Source organism: Rhamphochromis longiceps, linkage group LG17 (genome assembly GCF_057381845.1).
Source record: "Rhamphochromis longiceps isolate RC_006_pf linkage group LG17, R_longiceps_female_GT1.1, whole genome shotgun sequence".
NCBI classification, from domain to species: Eukaryota; Metazoa; Chordata; class Actinopteri; order Cichliformes; family Cichlidae; genus Rhamphochromis; species Rhamphochromis longiceps.
Genome location: NC_140573.1, coordinates 21,666,893 through 21,680,772, shown reverse-complemented (window position 1 = coordinate 21,680,772; position 13,880 = coordinate 21,666,893). Strand labels below are relative to the sequence as shown.

The window sequence follows — 13,880 nt, the reverse complement described above, 5'->3', positions numbered from 1 at the left end:
TTATTGAAATAACCTGGTGCACTCTCAAACACAGAGCTTGTATTAATGTCCAGCTCTGTCCACTTGCTGCCTTGACAGTTCCCACTGCAATCAGCTTTAAGTTGCAGGGTTTGATTTTCAGCCTCCACTTCAGCTTCCACTTCAGCTCTACCAATCAGAGACGCTGAATCACTTTCCTGTCATTCAAATAACCTTTCATAGAGAGAGAAGGTGGTTGACTGGAGTCAAGAAACACTAAACTGACTGAAGATTATGTTTTCTCTGCTTGTGATTAGCATGGTGAGACCCGAGAAATCCCCCTCTCTGTCTGTTTAAAAAGGCAACAAACACTTCTGAAGCCAAACTCACCGACGAAGCATTTCTGAATAGCCCTGCAGCTGTTGAGGTTTTCACTCCTGTGTGCATTTTTCTTTTTATCTCCACCTGTTCTGAGGGTTTTGAACTGAGACACTCTCATCGGTCGTAACAAAAGAACGCACAGAAAAAGCCAAACTGCATTTTCATGCCTCAGTGCCTGAAATAAAAGCTCAATAAATTAGAGCTTTTCACTGTTGTTTTGACGGATTAACCTTCAAAATGAAGGCAAAGACAAAAGGCGAGCCAACAATGTGACAGCTGTTCAAATATAAATTTGTGACGTGCACTGTTGATGAAAAGCTTGATTACACAGGAGTTTCTAAATGCTACGTGTCCCCAGGATTAATCCTTTTTATGCATCCCATCCACTGCTTTTCTAGAAGTCACGTTTGCTGCCTCTTCATTTGTCTGAAGTTGAGGCAGATGTGAGGTGGGGAACGGTTCCCTTTTGGAAACTCCCAAAAAGTGATTATACCATCCGACAGAATAATGAAGTGTTCTCAAAAACACATTTCATTGAACTATTTTTGTAAGTGGCAGTTAAATAAGCTGGCCCCTTATTCCAGCATGGAATCTAAGAAATCTTCATTGTCAAGCTACACTGCTTCTTTCAACAGTATCACGCTTTCTCGCTTGACACAGTGTGCAAGGTTGGAGCCATGTTGAGTTTTCCCCAACCTGTGGTGTCCCTCGAGGCTTCATTCATGGTCTTATTCTTTTCTGAACTATACCTGCTTCCTTTAGGCTCTACTTTAAAAACGGATGTCATTCTATGCAGACGATACTCTATTACGTTTACTAGTAAAGTTGAAGACCTAGCAATTGGTTTTACATTGTTTAGGGGCCCTAAACATCTGGATGTCCATAAACCTTAACAGCAAAACTGAGGTTCTGTTATTTGTTAGTTCAGACATTGCCTGTGCTCCTGATTGAAACACTATACTTGTCACGGTTCTGGGTCCGTTGGACCCAGTATTTTGAGTTTATTATGTTTTGGTTTATTTCTGCTTCATGGATTGTTTTCTTCTCGTAGTGATGATGATGATTATTATTTCTTGTTTCTGTTTATCCGTGCTTAAGGATTTGTTCTCAGTTATATCTCACGTTTAGTTTAGTTCAGATTCCATGTGTCATTCTGTCTGTCTCTCAGTGTAAAGTCTGCATGCTTGTTTAGTAATTCATGTTTCCTGTTTTATTGTGAAAGTCTTTGTCTTATGTTAGTGTGTGCAGCTTAGCTCCCCCGTCTTGTTAGCCCTGATCTCTCCCAGCTGTGTCTCCCTCCTGTTGCCGATTCCCCCGTTACTACCCTGTGTATATAAGCCCTGTGTTTTCCCATGCTCAGTGTTGCGTCGTACCCTCAGAATTATGCCTGTGTGTCCTTGGTCTCAGTGTTCCATCCTCACTCCATGTTTGTTTTTCTGCCAGCAATAAAGCTGAGGTTTTTTTGAGTTTCAATTCTGTGTTCGAGTCCTGCATTTGGATCCTCATCTCTGCCTGCCCGCACACAGAGCCCTGACAGAACGACGCGACCAGTAATGGATCCAGCGGACTCACCGTGGAAGCGCAGCTCCCGTTTTGACGGGACTCGGCTAGCGCTTGGAGGGCCTCCGTGCTGCCGTTCCTCGCTGGCAGCCTACCCTTCGGCCCACTCGTCTGCTTCCTCCCCGCGGACGCCCAGGTCTCGCAGAAAACGCTCCAGCCGGTCCCGGGAGGATTACTACGAGCCTGCAAGCAATCAGCTCACGCCTGCACAAGCCTTTTACAAGATGTTAGGGATTATTATCGTGCCACCTGACTCACCCAGCATTTCCACATCGAAGCAGGAGCAGCCACAGCAGAGTCCTCCCTCGTCACATTCCGCCAGCGCCGCTCCCTCTTCAACAGGGAGGCAGCGAACACGCAGCCAGCACTCACAGCTCCAGCAGGAGCCTGGGATTCAGCTTAAACAACCGCCTAGGGTGAGTGACAGAGTCTCCCTTCATTCGCCTTTTTTGTCAAGGGATAGACAGACTGTTTCCCCCAAAGCTGCGAACGCCAGCTACATGAACACTACAGCTCGTGTTTCTCCGGTTCGGGAAAATAAGAGTTTTCGTTTTAAGAATGACTATTTTCCCATTGGTTCAGAAGACTGTGCGCCTGATGTTTTTTCAGATCCAGGAGTTAAGACTGTTCCGTCTGGATCTGTTTATTCTGGAGCTATGTTTATTCAGTCAGCTGCCCGTCCGCTTTCAGCTCAGTCCCCTGCTCGGCAGCCACCTGTAGCTCAGTGTCCTGTGTTTCCTGCTCAGAAGCCGCCTGTAGCCCAGACACCAACTCCACCACCACCACTTTGGCCTCAAGCTCAGTTAGCCGCCCGGCCTCAAGCTCAGTTAGCCGCCCGGCCTCAAGCTCAGTTAGCCGCCCGGCCTCAAGCTCAGTTAGCCGCCCGGCCTCAAGCTCAGTTAGCCGCCCGGCCTCAAGCTCAGTCAGCCGCCCGGCCTCAAGCTCAGTCAGCCGCCCGGCCTCAAGCTCAGTCAGCCGCCCGGCCTCAAGCTCAGTCAGCCGCCCGGCCTCAAGCTCAGTCAAATCAATCTAAAAGGAACTGTGTTTCATCAGTTTGTTCTAAGCAGAGCAACAAACCTCATGATAATGTAATCATTCCTAAAAAGCTGGCCAGTTCAGAGACTGTGACGCGCTCCAGGGCCTCCCCAGAGGCTGAGTTTCAGCCCTCAGCCTACTCTGGACCCCTGGAGGCTAGGAACCCAGCTGAGGACTGCACCCGGCTGTCACTGCCTGAGCAGAGTCAATGCTCTGGGCGGCTGAAGTCTGCTATGTGTTTGCCAGAGGCCCGTGCGCCTGCTGGTCCTGTTCTGTCCCTGCCAGAGGCCCGTGCGCCTGCTGGTTTTGTCCTGTGTGTTCCAGGGGCCCCTGTTCCCACTGGTCCTGAGACTGTTCTCGCTGGAGGGCCCGAGGAGCCAGTCCAGCCGCCTGCCTCGTCAGCTGGGGGGCCCGAGGAGCCAGTCCAGCCGCCTGCCTCGTCAGCTGGGGGGCCCGAGGAGCCAGTCCAGCCGCCTGCCTCGTCAGCTGGGGGGCCCGAGGAGCCCGTCCAGCCTTCAGCTGCGGTCTCATCATCCTCGCCCGCTGCGGTCTCATCATCAGCATCATCATCAGCATCATCATCCTCGTCTGGTCCAGCCTCCGCGTCTTCATCCTCGTCTGGTCCAGCCTCCGCGTCTTCATCCTCGTCTGGTCCAGCCTCCGCGTCTTCATCCACGCCAGCTGCAGCCTCCGCGTCTTCATCCACGCCAGCTGCAGCCTCCGCGTCTTCATCCACGCCAGCTGCAGCCTCCGCGTCTTCATCCACGCCAGCTGCAGCCTCCGCGTCTTCATCCACGCCAGCTGCAGCCTCCGCGTCTTCATCCACGCCAGCTGCAGCCTCCGCGTCTTCATCCACGCCAGCTGCAGCCTCCGCGTCTTCATCCACGCCAGCTGCAGCCTCCGCGTCTTCATCCACGCCAGCTGCAGCCTCCGCGTCTTCATCCACGCCAGCTGCAGCCTCCGCGTCTTCATCCACGCCAGCTGCAGCCTCCGCGTCTTCATCCACGCCAGCTGCAGCCTCCGCGTCTTCATCCACGCCAGCTGCAGCCTGGTCCGGCTCCGGCTTCAGCTTCACCTTCAGCGTCCTCATCCTCGTCTGGTCCAGCCTCCGCGTCCTCATCCTCGTCTGGTCCAGCCTCCGCGTCCTCATCCTCGTCTGGTCCAGCCTCCGCGTCCTCATCCTCGTCTGGTCCAGCCTCCGCGTCCTCATCCTCGTCTGGTCCAGCTCCCGCGTCCTCATCCTCGTCTGGTCCAGCTCCCGCGTCCTCATCCTCGTCTGGTCCAGCTCCCGCATCACCAGCTTCATTTGGCCCCGCCTCCGCATTCGCTTCAGCGTCGCCTGGCCCAGCTTCGGCTTCAGCCTCTGCCTCATCTGATCCAACCTCCGCTTCGCCTGGGGCTGCAGGGGCCACGCAGCCTTCGGGTCCCCTCCTACCACCTCCACATTGTCGGTCATCTGCCAGGCCGCTTGTTGGGCATCATCACCACCGTGGCCGCCCTCCGGACTTCTGTTGCCGCCACTGCCTTCCGCGTGGCCGGCCTCCAGGCTTGCATTCCCGCCGCCGTTGCCATCCGCACGGTCGGCCCCCAGAACTGCTTCCTCGCCGCCGTTGCCGTCCGCACGGTCGGCCCCCAGAACTGCTTCCTCGCCGCCGTTGCCGTCCGCACGGTCGGCCTCCAGAACTGTTCGCACGTCGCCACCGTTGCCGTGTGCACGGTCGGCCCCCTGGACTTTTTGTAGACTCTTGGTGAGCTCTGGTTTCGTTTTGTTTTTGATATGCTTTCCTGCGTTTTTTGGACTCTGGTGCTCCTTGTTTTTTTTTTTTTTTTTTTTTTTTTTGCTTGGGCCTGTCCCTCCATCCTGGACCCCCTCCGCCCGCCCTGGCCTGGTGCTTTGTTGTGCTTTTGTTGTTTGGGGCTGTCGGGAGCCAGCCCTTAGAGGGGGGGGGTACTGTCACGGTTCTGGGTCCGTTGGACCCAGTATTTTGAGTTTATTATGTTTTGGTTTATTTCTGCTTCATGGATTGTTTTCTTCTCGTAGTGATGATGATGATTATTATTTCTTGTTTCTGTTTATCCGTGCTTAAGGATTTGTTCTCAGTTATATCTCACATTTAGTTTAGTTCAGATTCCATGTGTCATTCTGTCTGTCTCTCAGTGTAAAGTCTGCATGCTTGTTTAGTAATTCATGTTTCCTGTTTTATTGTGAAAGTCTTTGTCTTATGTTAGTGTGTGCAGCTTAGCTCCCCCGTCTTGTTAGCCCTGATCTCTCCCAGCTGTGTCTCCCTCCTGTTGCCGATTCCCCCGTTACTACCCTGTGTATATAAGCCCTGTGTTTTCCCATGCTCAGTGTCGCGTCGTACCCTCAGAATTATGCCTGTGTGTCCTTGGTCTCAGTGTTCCATCCTCACTCCATGTTTGTTTTTCTGCCAGCAATAAAGCTGAGGTTTTTTTGAGTTTCAATTCTGTGTTCGAGTCCTGCATTTGGATCCTCATCTCTGCCTGCCCGCACACAGAGCCCTGACAATACTGAATCCTTAGTAAAGTGCTTTAGTGTGACTTTAGACTAAAATAGACCCGCAGGCTCTCAACGTCCTGAAGGGAAAAGTAAACAACCCTTCTAAAAGTAAAAAAGGTAAAAGATAAACTCTAGGCAAATAACTCTAAAAGTCAGTACTGGTATTTAACTTGACTTGAGAGGGCTTGTCGTGTTTTTGTGCAAACAAACTGCCCCTGAACTAAACATCTGCCCTTTTATAGTGGATATTTTGGCATCAGAAGCCATAATTCAAACCTTTTATGGAAAGGTCTACAGATATATGACAACATTTCATAATTCACAGAATCCATGTACAAAAAAAAAATCATAAATTGCAAATATGACCTTAATCTTAATTCAGGTCTGTATTATGTTCCTAATTGGTGTCCGTTTTTAAAGTATTTCTGTCATTGGTTGATACAACCATTTACTCCTGGTACAGGACTTACACAATGCAGTGTACAACATAAAGTCATCTGTTTCTAAAAGGGTTTTAAAACAAGGATCTCAATCTTATTGTTAAGAAATATGTTATTGTAACCCTGGTTAACATAGCTGTCAAATAAAAGCCTGTTAGTAAAAACAGTCATAAGAAATATATTACAGGTGATAAATAGTCAATAAATAGATCATAAAGGTTAAAAAACTTGCTAATTCATGGTGTTTTTATGTTAAGTCAGGTAAGATGGCTAAAATATGTGTTCAGACTCTTATTGTGAAAGGGCACGCTGCAGCGTGACTCCTGTGACCAGCCACACCCAACCGGGTTGTTCCTTCCTTTTGATGCTGTAGAGCATATGTGTCAAACTCTGGCCCGCGGGCCAAATTTGGCCCGCAGCCTAATTACATTTGGCCCGCGAAGCCATACCAAATTACTATTAGAGCTGGCCTACCGGTATTATACAGCTAATATATATATTGTTTAGTATTAAGCTTTGCTTGTTCCATATTCAGTTTTTCAGCAAAACTTGTTTGAGTCCATAAGAAGAGATTCATTCTTAAATCTGGAGGAAGATTTTTTTTTTTCAATAAATATTAATGTTAGCCCGCGACCTTGTTCCAGTTTTAAATTTTGGCCCACTGTATATTTGAGTTTGACACCCCTGCTGTAGAGGGAGAAATGCAGACAGTCCTTGCGGAGCTGCTGCCTAAACAAGTGAAAAAAATATTCAACAAGCCAGAAGTCTACATAAAGCCATTTTTGTACTCTGGAGAATGTATTTTGGTCTTTCCAACCTGTCCTTGCCTTAGTGACATTCTGAACATAACTGAACGGGACTTGGCCATTAAGGTTTGGATTGGGAAATGCCGAGCTAAAATCAAAGCTTGATTCGCTGAGCAAGAAACAAGATGGTGAGCCACCAACAGACCGATTGAACTGTGCTGAGCAGGAAACGGGAAAAGCGCCCCCTGCTGGAGGTTGCGCTCTTTCGCTGAAAAAAAAAACTGGTAGGATTAATCCATACACCTCTGCAAAAGAACAGTTGACTCTCAAAGCACCGGATAAGCATTCAGAGTAATTCTGGGATTAATAGTTAAAGGACACAGAGACAACTTTTCTTTTTTTGATTGTTTGTTTGTTTAAGGGGTTATTCAGCCTTTTGCTGAATTGTTTTCAGTTTTTTTTTACATTTTTTTGTTCTTTGTAACTTATTTTCTGGTCTGTGGTCTTTATTACACGCTACACTCATTACTACTCTAGTAGTCGAACCTAGCTGGTCCTAGTGTACTGTAACGAAGTTTTACATTATGATTACCACATTCATGAAGTTCACCACAATTCAGCATTATGGTTCATGTTTCAGTTTTTTCACATTCTCAGAGAAAAGAAAAAATCTGCCCACACATGTTTTAGATAGATGGAATAAAACTGAATAGTTTGTCGATCAATGGCAGTTTTTACCATATCTGATATTTATCAGATGTCTTTTGATGACCTGCAGGTATACACAAATGCTTCCATGCAGTTTCTACAACTGATTTCTATTCAGGTCTAAATTAATGGTCTTTTATTGGATCTGAACTGCTGTCTTCAAGGGAAAAGTCCTGAGATTTTTTTTTTATATCCACTTTAAAGGCAAATGTCTTCAGCCTTAAAGGAAATATAGTTTCTATTTTCTTTGTACAGATCCTACCCTGCACTAGACTTTGAAAAATGAAGGTAGAGAGGAGCCCAGCTTGTTAAATGTTATACCAGAGGACCTTAACCAAATGGCAATATGAGACAAGTTAGGAGTATAAATCCTCTCATTAACTAAAATGCCAAACAGCAGACGATCTATAAGAAATTTGAGTAAAGTTCTAGTATTGCCCTTTCATAAATCTGACGGAGAAGTAGAGCTAATAAAAAAAGGTTAAAATCAATTCAGCAAATAGATCTTCAAACACCTGGAAAATGTAGACAGGTTCAGTTTTTTTCTTTCCATCTCTCATTGCTTCTTCCATTTTGTTTCATCCCTCTTCTCTTCCCATTCTTCCCTCCATCTCAGCCGCTCTGAAAATCAGACTTTCACACCTGAGTGAGCAAAACGTTTCTGCTACATATCGGCAATCAAAGTATATTTTCCCTGGTAAAAGCGCAGCTCCTTGTTATCTTTGTGCTTGCTGTTGTAAATGTTAATGGGTCCTTCAGGTAATACTCAGTGGGAGCAGGAGCAGCTTTTGTGTTGCTCACAGTGACTGTTTTCCTCCACTCTACCCTGCAGAGTGCTCTGTTATGTAATGTCTCCTCGGGTTGGTCCTCAGGTTTCTTTCAGGACCGATCTGATCAAGGATGTTCTGTGCTTCTCCGATTTAGGCTCGACTTTTGGGAAAAAGTAGAAATTGTTTGTTCGATTAGAGCAGCAGGAGACTTTGTCCTGAAATAACTTGGGGTCAACACTTTGATCATTTCCAGTTTTTGTCCTGAGTGGAGCCACTGTCCTCCCACACAGAACAATGCTGAGGCTACATTCTTCATCTGGAAGTAGAAGTGAGGTCTAAAAATGCTTTGGTTCCTGAAGACCACAGGAAGAGTCCGATAAGAACTGATTAATAGTAAGAGTTTACACACAAACACTGAATTTTCTCTGTCACCAGTTGGTTGATGAACATTAACTGCCCAATGATAAGGCATAGAGTCCATCTATTTCAAACAGAATCTAAATCTTTGTGAATCCCATAACAGGTGTATTTTTCTATTAACTCTGAGGTGTCAAATGGGTTTCATTTATTGCAGCTTGTTGATGGATACCAAAAGTATTAGAGACAATCCCAAATGAATTCCAACTTGTGCTTCCAGTTCTTGTTTCAGTAATTAAAGACCTATGCTGTACAATCATCCCACCGTGGAAAAAGAACAGTTCAACGAAATCATTAAAAACAAATTACCATGAGATATGCATGACCACAGCTGTATTTATGGCAGTTTAGGCAAATATGTAAATATGGTATATGTCACTGATACATTAAGGTGAAGACCATAGAAAGCCTTCAGTTTCTCTCAGTACATTTGAAATTGATGAGCTGTCATGTGATGAATACCAACCAAATTCCATTAAAAAAGGCCTTTTTTACTCAAAAAAACATTTTAAATCCAACGAGTGTATCAGCAGTCTACATTTTGACATCTGAAAGTTAAGTATAATTTTAGTTGACAGCTGGAAAACTGATAAAAAGCTCAGATGTACTTTCACGGCCCTCTTGTATAATTCAGAAAGACTGAATGTTCCTCTGTAGTGAGAAGAGCGTCTGTGTTTCCAGCTGACAGCGATCACAGTCTGGCTGTTTTACACACCGAGTGATCAGAATAAAATAATTTGGAAAAAAAAATTAGCTTGACGTCCTGAATTTCAAATTCTGTTTCAGAGGCTGAAAGAGAAGGAAAAAAGCACAGCAAGTTGTCGAGTGAAGGCTAAGTGAGAAGCACGTTTTTACTTGTGCTGACAGTTTGCCTTCAGCCTACATACACACTTCCACCTTGTTACAATAGAACTGGCCTAAAGCCAATTAATCAGGCACTTCAGATATTGCCGTTATTATTGGAGGAGTCAGGAGGGGAACACCGGGTTAGTTTTCCTGGACTCGAGGTCAGAAAGGGGTCTTCGTACCTTTAAATATTTTTTTTTCTTTGGTGATTGTTCTTTAATCACGTTGTTGTGTTTTGTTACTCAAGTACTTGTCCAGCATTTCATTCAATTATTTTTTTAATTCTGTTTAGTTTTCTTTCAGTTTATATCAAGTAGTTGAGTTCTAGTTAATTTTTTCACTAGTTTCAGTATTAAATTCTCTAGTGTATTTATCTATGGGAGAGTTCTGCAACAGCAAAGGTGGCAGCAGAGGCATAACTTCCAAAGGTAAAAATTCGACTGGTGATTCTATACATGCATATTCAAAATGACTAAAAACAGCCATGAAGAGACTCAAAATAAGCCCAAAGAGAGAAAAAATGGCTTCCTCCTCCACTACTGACAGGGCGCCTCAGCTGCTTTCACTGCAGCCAATAGCTGCAGGATGTGAGCGCTGTTTGAATCACGGCAGCAGAAAAGCTAATTCACTTCTTCTTCAGACCTGCAAACATGACTCAAGGTTTGCAATGTTGTGGCATGAATGTGAGCCAGTGAGGAGTGTTTTTTATGCTCTTTATAGACTGAGATATAAAAAAAGAGACTTCATTGACCTTAAATATGCTGGAGGAACCTAAATGAAGAGGTGGATGAACCAGCAGAAACGGGGTCCTATATTAGACTGCAAATGAATGAGTGTCTGGAAGTGTTTTAAAATATCACACTTGTCCTTTTTTTCTTGTGTTAGTCCTTTTACTACAAATCCTGTCCTGAAGCAAACAGCGATGTAGCAGCATCAAGTCTCCGGATCGACAGTTTCTCAACACACACATCTGAAAACTGATAGATGATCCAGGATAAATAAAAAATAAAAGACTCACTCCATGCAGTTACAGGCTTTTATCCAGGCAAATTACTCAGTTGTTGAATCAGTTGTTGATGAAAATAACTTACAAATTTACTTAAATGCTTCCAGATTTTAGGTTCAGAATATAATGTCAGTGCTCCATAAATGTATGTTCAGTCATAATAAGACAAGCCATCTTCTTACATCATTTTCTCAGGTGCTATGATACTGGCCTAAGATTGAAAACACACTTTCATCTGGATATTTGTTTGCTTGAAGCGGCTCTAATTGTTTTTCATGTAAAATCCACAAAGCTCAGTTAGAAGATTAAGAAAAGACCACATAATGTCCTAAAATCACTGCAATGTAGAATACTGCTCAAATGTCTTGAACCACCACTAATGTCTTTATAATTTGCTTTTAGGAAGTGTGACTTGTAATGTTTTTAAAGTGCTCTTGAGTAATAGTTGTTCAGAGTTTCTTAAGGACATTGATGGCTTTTTCATTGATTTTCAGTGTAGTCCTTGAACCTGACAATTTTCAGAGGACTAATAGTGGGAAACTTGGTATATCTCAGCATTGAGTGCAGTGTTCAAGTCGAAACTGTAAGACAGGAAAATACAAAAGAAGTACCAGGCCCAAAAACTATCTACAGCAGACAATCATTACCTTAAAGTCATGTGTGTAAGAAATAAGAAAAAACTGAAGTTGATCCATCTACTGTTTACTGAAGTCTCATTGGAAATGGTCTCAGTGGAAAGCAGCTATCAAGAAACCCTTCTTGAATAAAGGAAACAGGGAGAGGAATTCCAGAAGGAGGTCCAACAGTGAGCGTTTACAGCCATCTGTAAAAGATGGTGGAGGCTCTGTTATGGTCTGGCTACATTTGAGCCAGTGGTGTTGAAGATCTTGACAAAAAGGGATGGAATTATGAAGAAAGTACCAATAGATTCATTTTTCAGCATAACTATGATTCCAAACAGACTAATGTAATAAAGGCATATCTGGACAGAAAAGCACACAGTTGAACAATATCATTCATGGATTGGCCTCCCCAAAGCCTGGACCTCAACATTTTGAAGAAGTGTGGGATCAGAATAAAAGGCAGAAACATCCAAAGAAGAGCTTTGAATGTCCTTCAAGAAGCCAGCAGAAATGTTCATGAAGACTATTTTAAAAAAATTACAGAAAGCTGGCTCAGACAGTTCAAACTGTGCTGAAGAATAAAGGTGATCATATCAAATATTGACCGTCAAGTTTGTTAGAATGTTACAAACTCGATTTCTGTATGCTCTCAATATATTGTGTTTCTAGCAAAATGAGTGGTGGCTCAAGTCTTTTGCACAGTGCTATAAAACCGCTAAAAACAACAAAATGACCTCAGAAAAACTAAATATGTCTCTAAAAGAATGAAATGACCAAAACCAAACTGACTAAATGACAAATGACTAAGTAGCCTCATAAAAAACACCCCCCAAAAAATTACCACAAAAAGACTACAATGACTAAAATCAGAGTCAAAGCACAAAAAATAGCCAACAGTGAGAACAAAAAGATTAAAAACAGTCATAAAACAACTAATATTGACTCCAGAGACAAAACAAATGACTAAAAAAAGACTCCAAATGGACTCAAAGGGCAAAAATGACTTAAAACAAACTCAAAACAGTCTCATAACAGCTGAAAGTGACAACAAAGAGTCAGAAATGGCTAAAAGCAAATCCATCATCGCTTCAAGTGCAGAGAGGAAACCTAGTAATATCAAGATAGATTTACTCACCTATCGTCAAGAGTCCCATCAAACTTTTCCACTGTCCTTTACTGAGTTCGACTGGTCTCTTCTGGTCTTTCCTGATTCTGTTTTGGTCTGGGTTACTGGTCCGGTGATTTCTTTGGTTTCTGGTCCTGGGGCAGCCTGGTGCAGCCTGGGGTGCCTGCTTCCTGTGTCTCTGAAAGGTTTTGATTGGATGAAGATGTGGTGTAATCCTGTAGTAGCAGTCGGATGGGTGCTTTCTGCAGCAGATGGAGACCTTTATATTGTAGTGCCTTTTGTTGAACCCTTCAAACTATGAAAGATTTTGTGTTGTAATACTGTAGTTAAAGTGTAGTAATCCTGCAGGGGAGTGAGAGGTCTCAGGGTTTCAGATTGTGTTCTGGGAGCTGCCCTGCCCATCCTGTAGAAAGGGAGGAAGAGAGATGAGGAAGAGCGAGAGGAAGACGGGTGGGAGGTAAAGGCGAGGGAGGCCAGGATATAGAGGGGGAAAAGAAGGAGAAAAAACATGTTAGGAGATGGTGGAGCAGTGTGAATCAGAAGTGGGTCAGACACAGCTGCATTTCACGGAGGCCATTTCAGGTTCACTTAGTTACACAATATGAAGTTGTTAGCATGGCAACAAGGCTGCAAACCTTTTTTCCTTATCCACTGCCATGCTGGCAGAATTATGTAAAGTTTTACATATTGATTTATTTCTCAGTTTCTATTCTAAGCCGAGTACAAAGAAACGTGAACTGGCTGAGGGCCTCACTGCAGCAGCTGAAGCTCGTACATGCTAGCAGGGTTGATTAGCTGCTAGCATGTACGAGCGAGCCAGTGCATGGACTGCAAACTGACACTCAAAGATAACCTTGAACCATGAGACTTAGCATCAGGGAGCCAGTCGCCAATTATTTTACTCATTAAGTATTTCTCTATTACATTTGGTAAGTAAATTCTGTTTTATTTTTCTATATTACATTTATAGAGCTATTTTACCATACAAAATGAACTCCATTTTTTTCCTGTAAATTTTTAACTTATTCCGCTTTTTAAAGTCTTTGGATTTAGAGCTAATTTAACTAGTTTCAGAGAGAAGATGAACTGCAGAACTGCACCAAAACCCAGCAAGGATTATTTTGAACTATAAGTCAAGCATGGTACTCTAGTAGAGTCCAAGAATAAGAATATGGAGCTGGAAATGAGCAAAAGGTTATTTCAACTTACACTTGTCCTTCTATTTTCTTAACCAGCAATCCAACAGTTGCTTTAATTCGGTTTATTCGATTAATTCGGCTACATGCACTGTTGGGGAGTAACGTAATACATGTACCGGCGTTACGTATTTAAGATACAAAATATGAGTAACTGTGTTCCGTTACAGTTACCTTTTCAAAAGGTGGTATTCAGAATACAGTTACTTTGTTGAAATAAATGGATTACATAGCGGTCTTTTCTTGTTTCATATATTAAGCTATGCTCTCTCTATTTTTGGTAACTCCACGCTGGTGGAAACCCAAACAACACATGCATGCCTTACCCAATGTCCACCTACTGCTACTCATTTTATATTAAGATTTAAAAATCTAGTTGGTATTGGTATGGTGAGTAGCCTTCAGTAATAGTAATGAATCACACAGCAATAGTACATTCATGTAGTTGTAAAAAGCATGATAATACATGAAGCAATCCAAAGTATTCAGAATACATCACTCTCATTCAGTAACGTATTCTGAATACGTTACAAAATACATTTTGGGGCAT

The 13,880-nt window shown here is 43.7% G+C and overlaps 1 protein-coding gene across 6 annotated transcripts in view; it reads right to left on the bottom strand.

Moving 5' to 3' along the window:
- shank3b (SH3 and multiple ankyrin repeat domains 3b) overlaps nt 1–12,522 on the bottom strand; it is a 59,873-nt gene extending 47,351 nt beyond the window's left edge. For all 6 annotated transcript variants that reach the window (XM_085386084.1, XM_085386086.1, XM_085386088.1 and 3 more), the window contains exon 1: nt 12,144–12,522. The gene's annotated coding sequence lies outside the window, so the exon portion shown is untranslated. The remainder of the gene's footprint in view (nt 1–12,143) is intronic.
- Nucleotides 12,523–13,880: the final 1,358 nt, after the last annotated feature.